The sequence below is a fragment of the Meriones unguiculatus genome, chromosome 21, assembly GCF_030254825.1.
Source record: "Meriones unguiculatus strain TT.TT164.6M chromosome 21, Bangor_MerUng_6.1, whole genome shotgun sequence".
Lineage (NCBI taxonomy): Eukaryota > Metazoa > Chordata > Mammalia > Rodentia > Muridae > Meriones > Meriones unguiculatus.
Genome location: NC_083368.1, coordinates 5,834,117 through 5,849,427, shown reverse-complemented (window position 1 = coordinate 5,849,427; position 15,311 = coordinate 5,834,117). Strand labels below are relative to the sequence as shown.

At 38.4% G+C, this 15,311-nt stretch overlaps 1 pseudogene; it reads left to right on the top strand.

Moving 5' to 3' along the window:
• Positions 1-470: 470 nt before the first annotated feature.
• On the top strand, positions 471-14,984 carry LOC110561424 (serine/threonine-protein phosphatase 6 catalytic subunit-like; annotated as a pseudogene).
• Positions 14,985-15,311: the final 327 nt, after the last annotated feature.

Genomic DNA, 15,311 nt, shown 5'->3' with positions numbered 1-15,311 from the left:
CAGGTTGGCCTTCAACTCCGAGATCCTTCAGCCTGGATTAATGGCATGAGTCACCACTGCCCAGCCAAGTAACTGCTTTTTAAGTAAGAAAAACAAATTTTATATTCAAAGATCTGAGAGCTACCTTTATTCTAAATTAAAAAAAAATATTTTTAAAGATTTATTTATTATGTATACATGCCAGAAGAGGGCACCAGATCTCATTTTAGATGGTAGGGTGCCACCATGTGGTTGCTGGGAATTGAACTCAGGACCTCTAGAAGAGCAGGCAGTGTGCTCTTAACCTCTGAGCCATCTCTCCAGCCCCCTAAATTTAAATTTTGTAAGAGAATTTTATTTTTATTTTTTGAGACAGAGTCTCTCCAAATAGTTTGACTTAGAACTCACTATGTAGATCAGGCTAGCCTAGAACTCACCAAGATCAAGCTGACTCTGCCTCCTGAGCACTAGTATTAAAGGTGTAAATCACGATGCCCTACAATACTATGAATATAACAGAAAATGGGAAACCCCTTGGAGATGGTAACAGTGAAGTGACAGATGTAACACATGCACCAGGCTCTACTGAAAGCAACAGCATTAATGTGAATGAAGCAATTGCTATCTTGCTATCTTGTCCTGATTGTTCCCTGACTCCATTTTGTGTATGCTTAGGTGCTTTTGTTTTTGTTATTAAAGTCCTAAAGAGTCATGTTCACTTTTGCAATATGCACTCTGGAATTTCCATGATCCTGACCATAGTACCCAGATATGTAACCAAAACAACTGATCGCTCTGACAATACAAATGGTACAAGATTCTCTCGACCTACACTTGATAATAATGTCATTGTGGTTTTTATCTTTAAAAATCCTGAGCTTTAAGGCTGAGAATTCTTTGGGGCTATCACCTGTTCTCTATTGCCTGATATGGCAATATGGCCTATATGCATGGTGGTCTGTAGCTTTCCCAACTGGACTATAATAAATGCTAATTAAGAATGTGAACAGAGACTGCCAGTTCCAGCCCCACTTCCTCTGCTCCTGGAGCTGCTGCTGCAGCTTCTTCTTTTTAAACCGGGACTTCTGGATATGGACCAGTACCTGGAGATGATGTGGCAGAGCAAGTAACTTCTTGAGAAACCCCTGACGCGGCCAGGTGGTGCTTGTGATCTGCTTTTGGAAGAGCTGACTCTCCAGCCAGTATCAATGACAGCAACAGTGTGTGGGGACATACATCGACAGTTTATGATCTTTGTGAACTACGCAGAATTGAAGGTAAAGTTCCTGATACAGTTACACATCTATGGGTTAGTGACCCGTCCTGCAGGTCTGTCCCCGGAGATCCTGAATGGGGGAGTGGGAATGGAAAAGGGGACAAGGGCATGAGAAATGAAGACCAAGACAGGATCTCTGATCAAAGTCTCCGTTTATTCGAATTTTCCATGCAACTATATAGGCAGAAGCGGAAGGAATGTAATTGTCTTTGGCAGGGTTACTAAGTGACTAGAAATCACAGGATGGCACACCAAGATGTGCTAATAATGGTAATTTGGAAAGTTCCTCAGAAGAGTTACTTAGGAGGCCCTGAAGGAGAGGAGGATTGAAGGCATTTCAGGAAGATGATCTTATCGAAAGCCCCAGGTCAGCCAGGAATGCACTATTGTATCCAAACAGTGGTCTGGTCAAGCCAGATGCCAAAATTCAGGGGGCAGCAAGGTGCCAGAAGGCCCCCGACAGGTTAGTATGTAGACAGATGTTGCTAAAATTTGGAGTCCTTCACTTATGTTCTTGTACTAAAAGCTAAGTGGCCTGATCATATTACCTATTTTAAAGAGGAAACCAGGAGAGAGGATAGATAACATAGGCATGTTAATTGTATGATGTGTGCCAAACAAAACATGGAATTGCTAATGTCTGGAGATGATGTACCAAAATTTTGACATGCTCACAGTGACAGCTTTAATAGATGAGTACATTTTGTGTATTTCATGGTGGTTATCTCCTTATGTCAAAACACTGGATCAAATTCAAATCATTGAATTAATCAGGAAATTACTCACAAAAGATCATTTTTGAGACCTGTTGTGGACAGAGCCTGAAGGTATAGACACTTGGGCAACCAGTCCCAAAGGAAGAGTTTAGCTTTTGGGAACAAAAGTCAGAAACGAGTTTGTTTCAACAGTTTAAAATCCATCTGTAGAGCACATGAGCTTGTATACAAAGGCTCCAAGTTTCTGTTGACAGGAAGCTGCTCATAACTATTGCTACTGTGGAAACAATGCTTCCATCATGGTCTTCAAAGGTGTCATTATGAGAGAAACAGAGCTATACTGGACAGCTCTAGGCTCAGAACGTGCTGTTCCTCCCAAGATCATTCTGTATCTCCTTGGAGTCTTCTGCCATCCCATTGGCTTATTATTTGCCCTCTTTTACACCAACTTTCTTGTACCACTTTCTACAACATACTTTTTATTGAGCATTTTGTGGCTGAAATTCTGCCTTTTGCTTAAAAAATTAACTTGTCTAAATTTATAGTTTGTTAGATGTCAATAGCAGTTTTTCTGTCAATTCTGTCGTTCATCCTTTCCCACCTTAGACCTGTTTGAGAAGATTCACCGTAATACTCTTAAGAAGAAATGTCTTAATTCTCATATTGCTGCATGTAGCCTTGGTAGATTTGCTCTTCTCAGACGATAGAAGTATTTCCTTTATAAAAATCCAATTAACAGTTAACTGAAATACTCCTCATTCTGTATCATTCAGCCTTATGCTTTAGTAAGGTAAGTTTTTTTTTATTATTATTATTAATTACACTTTATTCATTTTGTATCCCCCCATAAGCCCCTCCCTCCTCCCCTCCCGATCCCATTCTGCATGCATGCCCCTCCCCAAGTCCACTGATAGGGGAGGTTCTCCTCTCCTTCTTTCTGATCTTAGACTATCAGTTCTCATCAGGAGTGGCTGCACTGTCCTCTACTGTGGCCTGGTAAGGCTGCTCCCCCCTCAGGGGGAGGTGCTCAAAGAGCAGGCCAATCAGATTATGTCAGAGGCAGTCCCTCTTCCCATTACTATGTAACCCACTTGGACACTGAACTGCCATGGGCTACATCTGTGCAGGGGTTCTAGGTAATCTCCATGAATAGTCCTTGGATGGAGTATGAGTCTCTGGGAAGTTCCCTGTGTTCAGATTTTCTTGTTCTGTTGCTCTCCTTGTGGAGAGGATAGTAAGGTAAGTTTTAAGAAATGTCTGCAGCAAAGTTGTCCAGTGGACAGGATGTGTGAACTTCACTGTCCTTTGCTGGATAATGTTCTTAAAGGATAGAAAATAAATTTGTCTAAAGGGCAAATATCCATATGTGAAAGAAGTCTGGCCAGATACTCAGTGGTTAAGAGGGGTCAATGCTCTTTTGATGACATAGAAGCTCAAAAGTTTCTAATTCCAGGGTCACGGGATTGGGCACCTTCGTTGGGACATGGCAGCACCATTGGTCTCCTGAACACACAGCCACTGTGGTTTCATGCACAAGACATGCACAGGACCAAGCCAAGCAACATTCCAGTATTCATCAGAGAGGATTTCACCTATTGATAGCTGAGGAGCTGTTAGCCGTTGCTGTTTTCTGGGGAGGAAAGCAGGTTTTCTTTAAGGATGAGGCTCATGGCAGGTGGACTATGCTCCAAAGCATGATTCTACGCACAAATTGAAATCAGTGAGGTATAAAATAGATTTAAAGGAGATGAACTGTAGGGAGGAAATAGACCTGGAAGGAGAAAGGAGAAGCAGTGGCATGCGAATATAATGAAAATACACTGTCTACTTGTATAAAATTCTCAAAGAATTAGAAATGTCACATTCAAAATGAAATAGGAATCGTATGGGGAAGCAGATATCATAGACTGCTCAGTTGTGTGATTGTTTAGGGCCTGCTGTTACTAGTGTACACAAGCAAATGATTGCTGCACTACTCTGAAAGAGTCAGTCACCATGCAGTGGGGAGATGAAAACACAGACATCAGTTTCTCATTAAGGTTGTTGGACTGAAGGCAATTGTGTAAGTGCTGTGCTCAGCACCCTTTCAAAGGCTCTTAGCTAGAGAAGGAAATTGCTTCATGGGAAAGTAGACCTAATACCACTCCCATAAACTGGCCATGAGATCAAATATATGTATTTTCTTCATATATTTAAAAAAAAAACTGTGCTGACATAAGTAAGCTCTACCATTTCTTTCAGGGGAATGCACTGCATCGAGGAAACAGATGTAGATAAAAGAAGAGGTTACTCCATTATTTTAAACTACTTATTTTAGTTGTGTGTATTAATTAGTTTGTTAGGGCTGACAAAACACTACAAACTGGATGCTTAAGCAACTGAAATTTATATTCTCGTGGTTGGGGTGTATAAAACTCCAAGATCAGATTATAAGCATGGTTAGGTTTTTTGAACTCTCTCTCCAAGGCTGGCACATAATCTTACATGCCCATTTCAACATAAAAGCAGCAGTTAAATTAGACGAAGGCCTGCATCAAAGATTACATTTTAACTTACACTTTTTTTCGGAAGCAGAAATGATTCAAGTGTTGATTTTAAATGTCCATTGGTACATTCACAACAGAGTGGAAACCAGGGAAAGAAGCAAAGTAAGGTTTCTGTACGATTTGGACAAAGAATGATATACTTGTGAAGAAACGGTGAGCCCTGTGATCTGGGTAAGGGTCAGTCAATTGCAGGAAGGTCAGTAAGAGGAGGAATGAAGGGATATGAAGCAAGCAGAAGGTAAAGGCTGTTTTAGAGGGTGCTTTGTATGACTCCAACATTGCACCAATTCCCAGTTACTGGTGAGAAGAATTGCTTTTTCACCTGTTACAAGAGAGGCAGCCTCCTCATCAGAGTCTTCCTAAGTTGCTGCAGTTCTGATGGCTCTCGCTACGCTTGTTCTCCTCAAGCACCCTCAGCTCACAGTGGTCCATCTGGCATGTCTGCACATCTTGGGTGGCAGCTCTTAACTCCTCATTTCCTCTGTAAGACACGACCTTATAGCACAAGTGCATCCCATCTCATGTGCTTTTGTTGTGGTCAAATGGCCTTTCTCTATTGCTGCTTTTCAAAGAAGCTGTTAGCTTTCATAAATCTTCCAACTCGTAGGGCCAAGAAATGCAAGTGACTAGGTTAATTTTCCTTTGATTCTTAGATTAAGACCAGGTATTTTTTAAAAACCACTGTATCATAAATTCATTTAGGATAATTACTTTATTTGTTTATTAGTTTTTGAAATTAAAATATAATTTTATCAGTTGTTCTCCTCTTTCTCCCTCCTGTTTCTACCATGTCCATCCTTCTAACTTGATCTTAAATCCTGTCTTCTTTTTTTATTACTGTCACACAGACACACACACACAAATAAACATATAAAAACAGTTTAGTGTTGGGTGATATATTTGATTTCAAAGCTAACAACTTGGTACTGGATAACCAATTACGTGGATCATCCCTGGGAAAGACTGTTTCTCTCCCTCTCAGCATTCTGTGTCTACGGATTGGTGCCTGCAAGAATCTCCTTTCATGTTTCCTGCTTCCATGTTAGCATGTGTATTGGTGAGGTATTTTTTGTTTTGTTTTTCTTCTCTTTTCCTCTCTCTCTCTCTTTCTCTTTCTTTTTGTTGCAGCAATAGGCTACCCTGTCTTGCTTACTCAGTCATATTGTTAAAAGTATCTTAGGTGAAACTTCCCCATAATTTCTTGGAGACACAATTCCACAACAGGCTTCCTGGTCCTCTGGCTCTTAAAGTATTTGTTCTCTCTCTTCTAGGATTTTTCCTGATGTTTAGATGCAAGCAATATGATTAGATATTAGAAAGGCTATGTGAGTTGGTTTATGGATTTTATTTACTTTACAGATTGTTTTCATCCTTTGACTGCTTTGTGTCTTTGCTTATGAGGTTTGTTTCTTGGAGACAACTGATAATTGGTTCTTGTTCCTGAAACAGCTCTCTCCCTCCACCCCTCCCAATTCCTCCCTTCCAACCCCTTCTCCACACATGCCCCTCCCCAAGTCCACTGATAGGGGACGTCTTCCTTTCCTTCCTTCTTATTGGTTGAGGCCATATACACTTAAAATGCTCAGTATTTCCCTTGTTTTTGCTAATTATTTTTCTGGTTGTGGGATTACTGTTCCTTTCTTTCTCTCCTATTTTTATTAAATATCTTCTGGTTTACTGTGTTGAACATTTTGGATTCTCTCTCTCTCTGTCTGTCTCTCTTTTTTCCACCTGTTCCTTTCATCAAATTTATTCTTTTACATATGCTCATGATTAAGATTGCCTTCATTTATTTTCTATGTACATTATTTCTTTAAAGATAAGAGATTAATGGTCACAAACTGCCTTATATTATGCTTGTGTTGAAATGTTCTTATTTCTCCATTTTAAAAGACTCTAATCAACACAAGTAGGCAATTAATCAGTGCTTAAAATATATTGTTACATGATGTGCTTGCCTCCACAGGTGAGCTATTTTTCTCTTATAGCTTTTAATGTTGTTTTGTGATATCTTCACTGAATGGTATGTTTTTTTAAATTCTTTTTTAAAAAAATTTTATTAATTACACTTTATTCACTTTGTATTTCCCCTGTAGCTCCCTCCCTCCTCTCCTCCCAGTCCCTCCCTCCCAACCCCTTCTCCATGCATGGCCCTCCCCAAGTCCACTGATAGGGGAGGTCTTCCTTTCCTTCCTTCTGATCCTAGTCTATTAGGTCTCATCAGGAGTGGCTCCATTGTTTTCCTTTGTGGCCTGGTAAGGCTGCTCCTCCCTCAAGCAGAAGTGATCAAAGAGCAGGCCAATCAATTCATGTCAGAGACAGTCCCTGTTCCCATTACTATGGAATCCACTGAACTGCCATGGGCTACAACTGTGCTGGTTTTTTGTTTGTTTTTTTCTTTTTTTCTTGTTCTGTTTTGGGCATTAAATACCCTTTTGTTTCTCTAGGTATGGAAAACTTTTCTGTCATAATTTTATTAAATAAAATTTTATATATTTTGCTTCTGTATATACATATGGAATGTATGTGTGCCTATTTGTATGTACGTGTCTTATAGTGTGCATGTATGTGTGCCTATGGGGGTCGGAGTTTGACATCAGGTGCATTTCTCCATTGCTCTCTCCATTATTTTTTGAGGCACCGAATCCTGAGTTCTTCTGTTCGCTAGACTGGCTGTCTAGCAAGATCTGGAATTACACCTTTCTTCACACCCACAGCCCCAGCATTAGAATAACAGGTACTTAGCATCATTCAGACTTATATGTGAGTTGCTGCATTCTGGGAATCTGAATTCAGTCCTTAATCTTTTCTTTATTTTTCTATTTTTATTTTTTAACTTTTATTATTAATCACACTTTATTCACTTTGTATCCCCCCATAACCTCCCTCCTCCCCTCCTAATCCCACCTTCCCTCCCTCTTCTTCACGCATGCTCCTCCCCAAGTCCACTGATAGGGGAGGTCCCCCTTTCCTTTCTTCTGATCTTAGTCTATCAGATCTCATCATCTATCAGAGCTCATCAGGACTGGCTGTATTGTCATCTTCTGTGGCCTGGTAAGGCTCCTCCCCCCTCAGGGGGAGGTGATCAAAGAGCAGGCCAATCAGTTTATGTCAGAGGCAGTCCCTCTTCCCATTACTATGGAACCCACTTGCAGTCCTTAATCTTTAATGTGGAAAGCATTTTATCTAGTGAGTCATCTCCCCAGTCCTAAAGTATTTATACATTTAGTATTCATCTTATCTTTCTTCTTCTTCTCCTCCTCCTTCTTCTTCGGATTCCTGAGTTTGTTTTCTTGACTTTGGAAGTTATGGTCACTCCCCTTTTATTCTTTATTGATGTTTGAATGTATTATTTCATTAACCTTGCTTATTCCTGATACTCTTTTTTAGCTTGGGAAAATTTATTGGTAATTCTCTTCATTTATATTTAATCAATCGAGTTTTCATTCCCAATATTTTTATTAGTTTGTACTTACAAACTCTTAATTTTCTTCTTTTTCTTCATGTTGCTAACTTTTAAAACACATATCATTCTCACCCATTTTCTTTATGCTGCCAACTTCTCAGGTCCTGGACTCGATTTACCTGTTATTTTGTACTCTGTTAAAATCTGTTTCTTACTAACTTTGAACTCCCTGGCATGTTATTTCTGTCAGCATCCTTTACTACAGTTCAGACAGTGTGTGATAGTTGGAAGAAATCACATTCCCTTTCTTCTTCATGATTGTTTCTGGGTTGTGATTTGTTCATCTGTTGTTTTGGATCTTTCTTTAGTTTCATTTGGGATCTTCTTACTGGACAGACTAATTGTAAGGGCCTGTCCCCAAAAGTACTCACAGAGAGAAAGCAGGCTTCTTGTGTGTGTTCCTCTTGAAGCTGGCTAGAAGTCAAGCAGTGACAGCCACTCTCAAAGCTGAGGCCTCCTTGTCTGACATCAGTTGTGGTGTGACAAAGCTGCAGTTTTCTGCTGCAGGTCAGTATTAGACCTTCATGTTTTGCGGGTAATTTTTAAAGGCTATTGTGTATCAATATAATCAAATAAGTTTTCTTACCATTGCCATTAACTCAGTGCAGTGGTTCATTTTCATTTATAGACTGCCTTAGCTGATATGAACATGTTTTAGATTCATTTTATGCCTCAGTTGCTAAGACAGTTATGAAGAAAGCTTGAAACCCCATTTTAAATGATTCTTGCACAACAGTTCCTGGCAAACTGAACTGTTTCAGGGTTAAGCTTGGCAATCTCCATGTCAAGAATCTGACAGCCCCTGCAATTATTGTTAGAAGAAAGCTTGAGAGCATCCTCCTTCCTGATATTTGACGTGGTGCTTACAATCTAGCATTTCCTTCTTAATGTGATGAAAAAAGGGGGCATTGACAAAGAGCAGCAAGACCATAGAAATAATTTTTTTGCATCTTACAGAAAATAAATCAATGTGAGAATAACAGAGAAATAAATTTTAGCTCAAAATTAGCAACAATATATGCTTCAAAATTGCATAAACTTTTCATCAGTTAATAATCCTTATGTCCAAAAGAGAGAGAGAGAGAGAGAGAGAGATGAAACACCAGACACCACTCTTATTCTTTCCATTTCTACTGTTAATATAATGAGATCGCTTGCCTTTGTCTAAGTTCTGAATGCAATTAATAATTTGTTTCCTACCTATGAAAAGAAATATGTAATAACTGAAATGGTGGGAGGTGCTTGTGTTTATATTTGTTTTTCATTTGTTTATTTATTTGGTTTTGTTTAGTTGTTCAGATATGGTGTTGCAATGAGCCCCTGGCCCTGATCTCTTCATTATCCTACCTCTAGCTGCTAGATGCTAAGAACACACCACAAAGTCTGACTCTCGGTCTTGCAGACACTTTTTAGTATTTGGTGGCTTTAAAGTCTGTGAAATACAACGGAGTAGTCGTTTTCAAGATTTTTGTTGTTGTTGCTGCTATTGTTTTAGTTTTTTTTTTTTTTTTTTGATTTTGGTTGGTTTTGCTTGCTTGCTTATTTGTTTGAGACAGGGTTTCTGGCTGGAGTCGTAGACCAGATCTGTAGCCAGGCTGACCTTGAACTTAGCGATGAAGCACCTGCCTCTGCTTTTCTGGTTCAGGAATTAAAGGCATGAGCCAGCACACCTAGGGACAATTCTAGTTTTATTCTCCTTCAATGTACTGATATTTTCAGCATCATCAAATTAATTTTCTAATGTAAGAAAGCAACATGAGAACTTTTTACTGGTTTTCTATGAAGAAGCAGAAACGTTCTCCTCCATTTAAAGACAGTGATACACTGATGTTGCACTGGCCTTTTCCAGGGTTTTTCTTGACTAATGGCTTACGGTCTAGACTAGCCTGTCACAGCACAAAAATGGAATTTGACAACTAATTTCCAGACTTCTACCTTTGTCTGAATATGCACTAACTTTGCATTTCTAACTCTATTCATGATAGATTGAGTAGGCCAAATAACAAAAGCTTTCATTACTACTACTTTATTCCAAAGATATACAGAAATATTGATGAAGGACCTTCTCTCCAAGAGATAACAGACATGAGGAAGAAGGTGAAAGATGAAGGCTGAGGTGAGGAACCAGCAGACATTATTTCCTAGTGTGTTACACATTTGTAAAGGTGGGGTGTTAGGGTTAGCCTGAGGGCCAGAGATTAAATAAGGGAAATAGGTCAGATGTGGTGGCACATGCCTTTATTCCCAGCACTTAAGAGGCAGAGGGAGGAAGATCTCTGTGAATTCGAGACCAGTGTGCTCTGCATAGTGTGCCTGAGAGTCACCTGCATTAAAGTGACATCATTCTTCAATTAATGCATTAAATTCATTCTTCTAAAATTTTGTCACAATATGGATGGAATTATGTCATAAAATATTAATATTCTTCTTAAAATAAAGTAAATGAATAAAATAAATATTTCAAATCTGTAAATATTTATGTTATAGTTTATATTCATACATGCAATTCTAAATAGAATGCTATGTTTATTTGATTAATATATGACAAACATAAGTAGAATTCTAAATTCTGGAATAACTGGTTTTTTTTTCAAACAGTCTGTTTTAGTTGAGGTTCATAACCCCTGTGAATTGCAAAAGTAGTTGAAAAATCCTATGTACAAAACTAGTTTCAACTATAGAGATTTAAAATCTAAAGATGCCAGTTGTAAAATATTCGTATAAGAACAAGTAGAGGATAAAAGGCATGTGTGATCTTTTGTTAATTTCTTTATTAATATTTACCTTGTTTTCTCTTTTTATTTTGCTTAACTATTGTTTCTATTTTTAAAATTATAAAAAATAGTTTATATCACAATTAAATCAGCCTCAACTTACTCCCATTTCCATTTTACTCTTTGCAATTACATTATCAGTGGGTTGGTTTAATGTGCTTGCTTTTCATCAACATTTATTTAAGATATCTTCTTATAGTGGATAACTATATATAGTGTATATTTATGTATGTATGTGTGTATATATACATAAGTATATTGTATATACATACATACATTACACACACACACAAAATAGTGGATAAAAATATCTAGCAAGGTCACATGTAACCTTCACCTAAAGCACGCATACAGAAATCTATGTGGATGGATTTTGTGATTTTCCTAGACCAGAGATTTGTGTGAAAAAAAGCTTCAGAAACTTGACCAAAATGCACAACTGAGAATTATTTTAGTGTCTTAAAGTTTGTTTCACAACACCCTACTCAAACTCTCTTAATAAAACGCTCCTGCCACTCTCCTCAAACCTCTTAATAAAACGCTCCTGCCGCTCTACTCATGTTTGCGCCAAGTGAGCATGCCAAACTTTTTTTTTTCCAAATAAAAAAATTATTCTATTAGATAAACTGAATTTTAAAATTTTGCAACACCATGCCCTGAAATTGAGAGACAGTGCACTATGACACTCCTGCAAGATTCGTTTCATATATGTAACATATTATATATGTCATATATATACATATATATACCTATGTTCATAAGCATCCTGAGATCGTTTAAAGTAACTGTTGCCATCATCGCTAAGTGAAGAATGTCAGAAACATCAAAAACAAATGTAACAAAAGTGCTGAAGATTGCCAAGCAAATGCTGTGTGATTGACGTAATCCTGCAGAGCTTTGAGTTAGGCACATTCAGTTATTATTCACTTTACTGGAGATGAAGCAGAGGCTGAGACTGAAAAATAAGCACAGGTCACACAGCAGGGTAAGACAGAGCCCGGGGTAGGCTTAACAATCCTGTTTGTAAAGCTACACGTTCTACTTCAAACAAGTTTAATCAATTTAGAACTTAATTTAATTAATTTTTTTCCAGTTTGCTGGAGTGAGGATGGAATTTTTATGTTATGAGGCAAGGCCTTGCTTTGGCACTTAGACAGTCTTGAACTGCTGATCTTCCTGTCTCAGCTTGAGTCTGGGATAGCAGTCAAGAGTTACAAAGAAAGATAGGGGAAGATGCTTTCAATGTGACATCTGAAAATTCTTGAGTTAGAGAAGGGTATCAAGATTTTACTGAAATGCCTTACCACCGAGCAAACTATGTGTATAAAGTGATTTCCAATTGAAGCAGCAGTGGCTACACTCTTGCTTGCAAGTGCCATTGACCTCATCATAGTAACATTTGTGGTTAATATGTTACATAAAGGATCTGTAGCTGCAATAAATTTGATTCTGGGGGAAGCAGAAAAGCATATAAAAATAGTTTTTAATTGGTTTGGTTTCAGGCTGTCTTGAAACTTACTATGTAGAGTTTAAAATTTCATGTAAGAATTAATCTTATTTCTTGGCAATGCCATTTCTGTTCATTGTTGTGGTACTGGGAATTGCAACCAGGGCCATCCTATGTAGGCCTGAGCTCTACCCCTGTGCTACATACCCAGCCTAGCAACACTATTTTAATATGTTCTTCGGTTAAGTGTCTTTGACACTACTGCAACCATTATTTGATATGAAACCGAAAAAAAAAAAAAAAGAATTACTATAGAACCCAAAGCTCAACACACACTTCCTGTTGAGTGTTCTTGTTCAAATACTCTTAGTTCCTGTGCCAGCCTTGAGTACCTTTGATGCCCAGGATAAAAGTTACATCTCACTTTAGAAGAGCCCAGCATTACAGATTTAATTGAATTGGCAAGTGCACAGGGGACAACAGGGTATTTCCCTGACATAGGGAACATTTTATCAACATTTAATAGCACTGTTAACTGTTTCTGGATTCTTATAATCTAAGCTGTGCAATTCTTCCTGGTACTTTCTGCTTAAAGTAATTTCCTTACTTTCTCTGTAATTCATACATTTATCTTCCAAGTCAGTTAGAGAAATGTGAAATAATTGTTTGCTCGGTGCTGACCTTTTAAAGTGCATGAAGTGGTCTCTGTGTCTGTCAACTTCCTACCAAATAACCAGGGAAGCAACTGATTATACAAATCTTCTTTTTTCTGCAGCAAATATATCATAAAACATATGTATATTAAATACTATTTTTATAAAGAAAAGTAGCAAGTAGGTGTTCAGAAATCCTCTCTGTTAAAATTTCAGTCATTTGTAAAGCATGTTGATTAGGCTTATACATTATCCTCATTCAAAAGTCTGTGGTTTTAATCGTGTTATTTTAATTGGAATAGGTTGTGAATTTGAAACAAAATAACAAGAATAGAGGTGGAAACAGGAGTTCTGTTGGCACTGATTTCAGCATAGACCCTTTCATTCCTCCTCACCCACTAACGGACTGACTTGCAGGAGCAGGAGCTCTGCACATTCAGAGGCATCAGACACAGGAAACCATATGGTGGTCCTTTCAAATAACTTTCAACAGTGGGATTTACTCTGCTGATTTCTGTGTCCTGATTATAAGTGTATTATTTCAAACCACATTGTTTTAAAGGGTGCTATTACTATGCCCTCTATTTATAGGTTTCCTTTCCCCAACCCTTTAAATATTTTTGACGTTCATGTATCTTTCCACAAGACAAATTCCTCACCTCAGTAAAATTAAATATTTTCTTGGTTAGGCTATATTTCATTTTAAAACTACATCTATAAAAATGCTGTTACTGTTTTTTAAAAGTGTAGCTCATAAATGGCTTAATTAATTTGTCTAGATAGCTACAGATGCTATGGAGACAGGACTGTTACTTTTATAAACAAAACAGAATTCAGACACATTCTGCATTATGTACAGTAAAGGCTAATTTTACAGCTCCTGGAGTAGCTACTACTTAGGTTTTGGATTACTTTGGGTCATTGACACATATGGGCTAAAAACAAGAGGGGACAGGGGAGGGCAGGAATTTATACATTCTCTAAATAAAGGCTTTTGAGAACATGTGTGAGGAAGGAACTGTGTCTGTGATGGGGAAAGGATTCATGGAAGGAAGAGTCTGAAGTGGAAGTCAATACAGAGATGACAATGAATGGAAGGAAGAGGAGGGCAGAGAGGTAGAAGGATGCAAAGAGGGGAAGAAGGAAAAGGAGAGAACAGGTGAAGAGCAGAAAAAAGATGTCAAAGGAAAACAAGTGCTGGGGTCCGTGTGGGGCATGGGGTGGGTGGGGTGGCTGGTGATGGGGCTTACAGAGAAACAGGGCAGAGCAAGTGAAGTCTTAGCCCTCCCTTTCCCAGGTGAGGCCACATGTGTGAGCATGGAGAAAGAGCCACAGAGAACAGAGGTACATCCCTACCCAGGGCTGTCTGGTGAACATGGAGGGCAAGATAGGAGAAAAGATGTGAGAAAGGAAAGAGAATTGCCCTCAGTTTTTCTGCTTTTCCACCAAAATTCTTAGAAAGCTACTCTGAGATGCTTTCACTGTGGCCTGGTTCCATATCCCTCAGCCTCCTTTAGGAAAGAAAGGGTAAGAGTTTCTCTTAGCTGAAGACAGAGAAGGATAGAACATTCTTCTGACAGCATGGGAATTAGCAGGTGTCTTGTCTTCTAAGCATCTTCCCCCAACTATCCACTTACTTATTCATGCATTTTCCCATGGCCATCACACCTTCTCCAAAAACAGATGCACACTGGAAATTCATACACTTTTCTGTAGATAGAAATTTGTTTCCTCTTGTCTTTTCAGAAGCTTTTTTATTTTTTTGGACTAAAAGAAGTATATATTGTTGAGGGTATTTCCTCATAAATATTTATAAAAATGTACTTTGTTTTCAGGCTTAACTAAAATCAATGTGGGTCTGTTTTAAAACCACAATTCTCATTAATATTTTGTTAGCCAAGATAGATAAGTTTTTTATATAACATTGTTTTCATTATTCTCACTCAGGGGATAGGAAAGGTGTCCTTTGCTAGCTTCCCTCACATGCCCAGCAGCGATGCTGGCTCTATTGTCGACATTACACTTGCTTCTGCTATCTGTGCTTTCTATTTAACACGGGGACCTTCCTTTCAAGGCCTCAAGGAATGTGCTGAACAACTAACTCTCCTTAAAGCAGGAAACCATTAATGAAAATTTAAGGAATAGTAAGTGTTCTCTTGTTAGACATATTGCCAAATTTTTAAAAAATAAGAGTGGTAAAATGGGAACACAGTGACACAGAACCTTTGAAGATGATGAAGTGCTCTGTCCTTCAGCCTGCTTTATGACATCACTGTTGAGCCAATCAAAGCAGCAACCTCACAAAGTCCAAAGAACAGTATCTTAGACTTGTTTTAAGACAAAGTTATAGATTTGCCGAGTGGTAGATGGAGTGAGTGAGCGTGATTTAAACTTCCTCTGCCAGCTGGTGTGTCGTGCGTTAAAGGTGGAAGCGACAGGACCGCTGAAAGTGTG